This window comes from Crocodylus siamensis, chromosome 9 (genome assembly GCF_052110815.1).
Source record: "Crocodylus siamensis isolate JL-2025a chromosome 9, ASM5211081v1, whole genome shotgun sequence".
NCBI lineage: Eukaryota > Metazoa > Chordata > Crocodylia > Crocodylidae > Crocodylus > Crocodylus siamensis.
In genome coordinates, this window is record NC_143403.1 from 36,584,154 (window position 1) to 36,590,594 (window position 6,441).

Below are 6,441 nucleotides of genomic sequence, written 5' to 3' on the forward strand. Positions count from 1 at the left end.
GGCTCTGTCCCTCCAGCAGCCGGAGCCAGGCCGGGATCCTGCTCTCCCTCTCCCTGGGCTCGGCTCCTCCTGTCTATCTAACCCTCCAGTACCTAGATACCAGTCAGTCAGTCCCCAGCCTCCCACTTTTTCTGTCTGTCCTTCCAGCCAGGCAGCAGCCACATCCCGATCCTGTTCTTGCTCGGTCTGGCTACAAACCAGATCGCTTGATCGGCATGGGAGCCTCCTAGCTTGCTGCAAAGCCCAGGCCCGACAGAGGGACAGCTCCAGGTTAACACACTATCTTCAAGCCCTCATGGCTCTTTCAAGTTAACTGTCATTCAAGCCTGACAGAAACCACTGTGCCACATCTGTGTAGCAGTACCACACTGAACTTGTGTCCTTCCTAACCCCTGATACCTAGGCTCAGCAGTGTCCAGCTCAGCATCCAGTAGCTGCCCCTGCCTCCCAGTCCATCCGTCCCTTCTCTCTCCAGTCAGTAGTCAGAGCCTGATCCAACACAAGGTCTGTCTGGCAGCCAGGCCAGGCTCTGTTTCTCCATATGTCCAAGCCTTATTCAAAGGCAGCAAAGCACTAAGGCTATTTCCTTTTGATCCTTTCTCTCAGAAAAGATTTTTTAAAGGCACAAGTTCATCCCTCCGATTTGCCCAAGAGGGGGCAAGATGCTGCAGGAAATCAGGACCCCTAGCGGAAGCCCCTTGCTGCAGTCTGTCTGTCTGGGAGATCTGTCCTTGGCTTCCAGCAGGACCGAGATCTTCATCCCTGTGGTTGGTGCAATTGACAGGTGGAGCAAATATTGTGGGAACAGCACAGTGAGGGCCACTTGACCCCCTAGAATAGTTACAGACCCTTATGCTGAGAAATTTTCCCATTCTGGTCCATAGGAAATGCCAGGTTTCAGGTGTCCTGGCTCTGCTTCTGATTGCCAGCATAGCCTTGTAAGTCAGAAGGCTCTCACCCTAAAGCTGGAAAGCAGGGCAGGGTTTGTCAGAACTTTTTCTGGTTTGATATAATGCCTAAACCAATAATTCTCAACCAGGGTGCCACAACACCTTTCATTGTGTCAGGACTGCCCATACGGTTTTACTAATAGGTTAAATTATGGGTTTGTATAGGACGTTTTGGATAGGGATGATCCTACCTCAGGCAGGGGGGTTGGACTAGATGACCTCTGTAGGTCCCTTCCAGCCCTGCTTCTCTATGACAACCTGCATGTTTAGATTTCCTATCAGGGTTGCCACAGGGTGTCACACAATGTTGGCACTGTTAGGTGTGCAAACATGATACACAAGGTGATCCCAGAGATTTCAAATAGGAATCTACAGTCTCACAGCCATTCTGAGCTGCTGTGGTGCTTTTGAGGTCTTTGCCACAGAAGGATTGCTCTATTATTTTTCTGTAGTCAAAAGCTGAATGAAAACTAAGAGCTGACATTTTCTGAGGGCACCTTGACTCTAAAAAGGTTGACAACCAGTGGTCTAAGTACTATGTGATGGAGATGAGCACTGCCAAAGAAACTCACAAGTGCAGATCTGGGAAAAAGAAATTGTGTTGTTACTTTCTGTTCCTGAGATACATTTAAAATGTGCAGTTCCAAGGGTATTCCCATGAGCACTGGGATGTGAAACCATAGCTCTGGTTATATTGGGGAGGTACCAGTATTATTACAAAGCTGATTTTGTACCACCACTCAAGTAAATGTCAAATCACAGGTTTATTTCAAGCACAGCAGGATCAGGCTTGACACGGCTGATGTCAGGATGGACAGAAAATGTGGAAATACTTGTTCCAAATTAGCATCTTGCTAATGTTACCTGCAGTGAAAGCACTGGGCAAGCAACTGACTGCTGCAAAGTCACCTCGTACATAGAGTTCAGGTTTTGGTCCTTGCTCCTTTGCTACATTGCAGTGTTCCCCAAGTGCTGCAAACCATTAAGACACTGTTGCAGCTCATGCTGTCTGCTTCACTCCCATGCAAGTCTTTGAAATGGACCCCCAGCTGGTGGAAATCGGTGTAGCTCTGTTGAAATCAGTAGTTAACCCAGTGTACAGCAGCTGAAGAGCTGGCCCTATGGAAGCCTGGAGGGTAGAGCAATTGTAAGGCAAGGATGTTACAGCTTTTTGTGTTGTTTTTGTAAGACATTTGAATCGCCTATAAAGTAAAACTGCCAACAGAATCGTTTGTTAATATGGTTTAACCTGCCAGTTTTCTAACTTTCCTGGATGATGCTGATCAGTTCCTGATAACTGGTCACTACTGGCTAGTTCACCATTATTTGCATTCCTCTTTGAGTGGGAAATTAATCTGTCAGTTTACCCTACATGTCTGTCAGTCTGTCTGTCTGTCCATCTATTTAGCTCTAGATACATCAGTAAAGTATCTGCATGCTAGATACCATTATTCATCATTTCTGCAGTCATTTCTCCAGCTCATAGCAGTGTCACTGGTACAGGGGGGTACAGGTCCTGCAGACTCACAGGAGAAAAGTTAGTGGGTTGAAGGTATAACTAGTCCCCTTCTCCCCCTTTTCAATTGCTTTTGTCAGTAGGGAAGGTGGGGGAAAAGCGGGGGGGAAGGGGTCAGGATGTCACCATAAGGTACCTACACACTTTTGACAGGGTCCCTGTACTCCTGGAGATGTAGATCCTGCAGTCCTCACTCAGGGGAAACTGTCACTGAAATTCAGCCATAGGAGTGACATAAAGGAAACGAAAGGTTAAATAGTAACCATATGACAAACATGCTAGGATAAAGATTTGCTCAGCAGAAACCTTTGAGTCACAAGGGGAGTGAGAAAAGAGCCATGGGGTACTGCTGCAGCAATCTCCACCTCGCCGGTCACCCTATTGGACCTGGAGGCTTCTTCAGTTCTGACTTAGAAAATTAAAACCTTCCAGTCAAGCCACCTCTTTAAAAACAAGTCCTTGAGAACAAAGAAAGCTCTGCCCTGCTGCCATTCTGTGACTTGTATACAAAGGGCAAGTTCATAAAGCTCCCTATTGTCACCATTGTACTTGAGTTCCCAGAAGGTGAGTAATAATAAACACTGGACACATCTACACAAAATGCTTTAGCACTGTAGCATCCATTGGCAAAAACCGTGACACGCCACCATGTTGCCGTAGCAATGTGCTATCTCATTATAGTGCATTACTACGGTGATGTAGCAGCCAAAATTAACTGTGCACAGCCAAAGGAAGTACTAAATGACAGTGCAGTAACAAAGGCTCCATACGGCTATGTGTAGATGCACCAACTGTTGTCTTTCCAGGAACAGGAATCATTTCCCATCCTTGACCTAGTAGAGTCAGTGGGTGCATTTACACATGCAAATAATGTGGAAAATTACTGTAGAAATACAGTAAATTACAGTACAATATACTCTCCCGGGCACATGTCAGTAAATTACTGTAAAATAAACTTTCCTGTGCACATGCAGGAGCAGATTGCTCCCGCTCCCTGCTGCCCTTCACCACATCCTTGCCTCCACGGCAGGACCTGGAGGCTCCAGCCACAGCTGCCTGTGGCCAGTGGCCATCTTTAAAAGGCAGCCCTGCACGCTGTTCCCTAGCCAGCTGCTTTTCTGGATGGGAGCAGTGTGCAGAGCACAGTGGCAGCATGCAGTGGCTCTATTGCCTTAGCCTCTGCCCTTCCGTGCCATAGCTGCTCCACACCCTGGACCTGGCAGCAATGCCCAGCACCCTGAGTTCCTGCTTGACATGGTGCTGGCCCTTCTGGCCCATCATGGCAACCAACATCTGGCCCAGAGCAGTTTGGGCCCTGCTGGCTTCCCCACGTGCAGCACCCATCTGGCTAGCCTCTCCACACTGTCCTAGGCCCCCACCACCACGCAGTTGCCACCTGGAACCCATCCTGCTTCCCAGTCCCTGGCAGGGACACTGATGATGTGCTCCTGGATGCCACCACTGGGGCTGTCCATACCTTCTTAGGTCTGCAGCCCCACCACCTCTGGGCTTGCCCGGCCAGTCAGGACTGGCGGCTGCACATTGTCCAGAGCACCTGGGACAATGAGCAGTGGCTAGAGGCGTTCTGGATGACCTGGGCCACCTTCTAAGACTTCCTGGACTAGCTCCGCCTGCATCTGGAGCAGCAGGGCACTGCCATGTGGCTGCCCCTCCCTGAAGACACATGGCAGGCCATCACCTACTAAAGCTGGCCACTCCCACCAGCCTCCACTAAGTTGGCCACGTCTGTGGGGTGGGCAAGGCCTCTAGGACGTGCTGGGGCACACCGTGCTCCAGGTGCACAACGCCCTGGTGGTGGTAGTGAGGTTCTGTGCCCTGGACTTCCCCCCAGTGCACTGGGCCCTGGATGGGACTCACAACCCTGTCACCTGCCTGCCCCGTGGCAACCACCCTTACTACAGCCAGCGCTTCCACTCCGTTGTGCTCCAAGCCATTGTGAACCACCGTGGTGCCTTCATGGATGTGAGTCCCAGCTGGGCCAACAGTAACCATGATGCCCACATCTTCCACAACTACACCCTGCCAGCCCTGGTGTAGAGTGGGTGCTTTGTACCAGGGGTGCCAGACCTTCAGCTGGGTGCAGTGGTGGTCCCACCCCACCTCATCAGGGACTCCTCTCCTGGTTCATGCAGCCCTACACCAGCCAGTGGGATCCCTATCAGGTACACTTCAACAGGTCCCTGGGCCAGAACCACGCCCTTGTGGAGTGCACCTCTGGCCAGCTAAAGGGACACTAGTGCACCCTCCTTGCCTGCCTCCAGGTTGCTGAGGCCAACACCACCCCCTCTGTCATCACTGCAGTCTGTGTGTTACATAACACCTGTGAGGCCTGCGTGGAGTTGTTTTGCACAGGCACAGTGGGCAGAAGACTCCTGGGACCAGGAGCACCAGCTGCAGTGCTGGCAACAGTGGCAGGCTCTCCCTGCCACAGCCTGATCAAGCCACACCCATCTGCAACGGCCAAGCTGCCCACAGCCCCTAACCCCACTGACCACTCCCAGCCCCACGGTCACTGAAGACAGGCCTCCAAAAAGCAATTTATTCCCCTCCACAAACACAGTCTCCCCTCTTCCCTCCCTCCCCAGCAACAGACTCTGTCCATCCATCCCCCACAGAGCCCCTCTACCACCCATCCTACCCACCACCAATAAAGTACACTTCCCCATACTCTTCCACATTTCACAAATGGTGTGTATATACCCTCCTGGGGTGGGGAGGCTGTGGGGAGGCTGTGGCATCTAGGGGACAGAGCTTGGGGACAGGTGCCCAGCAATCCAGCCTCCAGCTGCTCTCCCGTGGGTGTGCATGCCACAGCAAAGCCAAGAAGCAGGGGGCTCACCCAGGGGTGATGGCAGGTGCTGCTCACCTGGTATGTGTGGCTCCCCCTCCTGCAGCCAGTGGCCAGGGCCAGCAGGGCCCACGCTTGGTTCTGGGCCTGCTCTGGGCAGCTCCTGCTCCACCACTGCATGGAGATAGGATGAGTGGTAGGGCTGAGCCTAGGTGGGTGGTGGGGGATCCGTGGCAGAGGCTGGGGTACATGCTGCTGGCTGGTGGAGGCAGGACTGCACTTCAGCCTAGGCCCACAGGGGGTCTGCTGCTGGGTGGCAGGTGGCTGCAGCTGGGAACAGAGCAGTGGGTGGCACAAAGGCAACCACCAGGGCCAGGATGGTGTCCAGCACTCAGTGGTCCTCTGTGGTCTCTACTGCCCTGGCTACTAGGACAGCCTGTTGTTCTAAAGCCTCAGCGTGCCGTTCCTCCAGGGCCAGGAGCCTCTCCCTGAACTCCTCGTCTGCCTGGTCCCTCCACTGGTCCCGTTCTTCCTTGCACTGGTCCCATGTGTTCTTGTGGGTGACATTCTCCTCCCGCCAAGTGTCCTGGTGGGTGACATCCTCCAATCGCTGAGCCCATGAGTCTGTCAGGCATACCTTGGCCACCATGACGAGGTGGTCCAGCCGGTGCGTGCAGTCCTAGAACCTCTGCTGCTGGAGCTGGTGCATTCAGAGGGCCCCAGCCAGGGCTGCTGTTGACCCTGCATCCTGCCTGCCAGCTGGGGCCTCTTCCCAGCATGCAGCTGCAGGACCTGCAGTCAGGAGAAAGAGCTTGCTTGTGAGAGTTTGAAACATTTCTGAGGTAAGGTACTTTGTACCAGGGTGTCGTTTGCTGCGTAGCCTCAGATCCGGGGTTGTGTGCGCATGCTTGCCCAAGGACCATGTTAAGTTGGCTGGGCAGGCCCAGGTCCAGGCCCCCAATCCCTGCTCACTCCCCAGAGGCAGGCGGGCCACTGGGTGCTGGCTGCAGGCAGCCTGCCTCCCCTGCCCCGTTCCTGGGCTGAGCCAGGCCTAGCTCCTGGCAGCACCTGCTGCTGAAGCTTTAGAGCCACATCCCCCCCTGCTTCTCCTGCAGGCCAGCCTGTCTTTGCTTCCACCAACCCCATGGTGCCCAGGTTTGGGGGTC